Source organism: Hevea brasiliensis, chromosome 17, assembly GCF_030052815.1.
Source record: "Hevea brasiliensis isolate MT/VB/25A 57/8 chromosome 17, ASM3005281v1, whole genome shotgun sequence".
Lineage (NCBI taxonomy): Eukaryota > Viridiplantae > Streptophyta > Magnoliopsida > Malpighiales > Euphorbiaceae > Hevea > Hevea brasiliensis.
Window position 1 is genome coordinate 22,026,875 of NC_079509.1, and position 1,233 is coordinate 22,028,107.

The window sequence follows — 1,233 nt, forward strand, 5'->3', positions numbered from 1 at the left end:
ACTTTGTTCTTGCTGTTTTGGTGGAGGTGCAGGATTCATGATTCTCTGCTGAAAATTAAGCAATGGTTGCCTATTTTGCTAATATGGAATTCCTTGTTGCTATTGTGGCTGAAGATTTTGATTTGGGACTTGACTTTGCTGATTTCCCCATGAAAAGTTGGGATGATTCCTCCAAGTTGGATTATAAGTTTGAGAGTAAGGATTCTCCATTTGTTTGTTTCCATAATTACCAACATATGCAGCTTGCTCTCCATAGTCTACTCCACAGCTGATAGTTCCTTCTGCATAAGCAACTTGTTGTGAACTTCCAGATGATGATGATGAACTAACCAACATACTTAAATCTTCCATCTTCTTAGTTAAAACATTTGTAAGTGCATCAAACTTTGCATTAATCATGTTGAATGGATCAAGGTCATACATTCCAGCAGCTTGCCTCTTTTGAGTTGGAGCTGGTCCTCTTGGATTACTCCAAAGATGAGTATTCTTTGCAATTTTCTCCAATAGCTCATAAGCTTTATCTTCATGCTTCATAATAAATTCTCCTCCTGTTTGAGCATCAATAATCCCTCTAATTGCAGGAGTAACATTGGTGTAAAAATTCTGGTTTATCATCCATTTCGGAATGGCATGATGTGGGCATTGTCTCTCTAATTCCTTCCATCTCATCCATGACTCATAGAGAGTTTCATCTTCTCTTGGTCTAAAAGCTGTCATTTGATTCCTCAATTCTTGAGTTTTTCCAGGTGGAAAATATTGTGCAAGAAATGCATCAGTGAGTTGCTCCCAATTTGTAATGGAGTTGTGAGGTAAAGAGTCAAGCCAATCCAATGCTCTATCTTTCAAGGAAAATGGGAATAGCTTCAATCTTGCTGCATCATCAAATACTCCAGGTTGTTTTTACATATCACAAATCATAGCAAACTTCTTTAGATGTGTGTATGGATTTTCATAAGGATGTCCCCCAAATTGAGAATTTTGAATCATTTGAAGAACTCCAAAATCCATCTTGTAACTATTTGCATCAATTCTTGGTCTTGCTATACTCTCTCTCAAGTCATCAAAACGAGGAAAAGCATGATCCATCATACTTCCCCTAGGCACATTAGCATTTACTACCTCTTCACCTTGTGCTGCATTTTCATTGTTTCGATCATTTTCAGCATTACCACCACCAATTCTAATTCTTTCATCAGCCATGTCTGCTTCAATTTCAGTTTCTCTCAAGGCTTC

General features: G+C 37.6%; 1 non-coding gene across 1 annotated transcript; it reads left to right on the top strand.

Annotated features, from left to right (window-relative positions):
* The first annotated feature begins 625 nt into the window (after positions 1–625).
* Positions 626–732, top strand: LOC131175618 (small nucleolar RNA R71). Its single transcript, XR_009145813.1, has one exon. It is a non-coding gene; the product is annotated as a small nucleolar RNA R71 (small nucleolar RNA).
* The last annotated feature ends 501 nt before the right edge of the window (positions 733–1,233 follow it).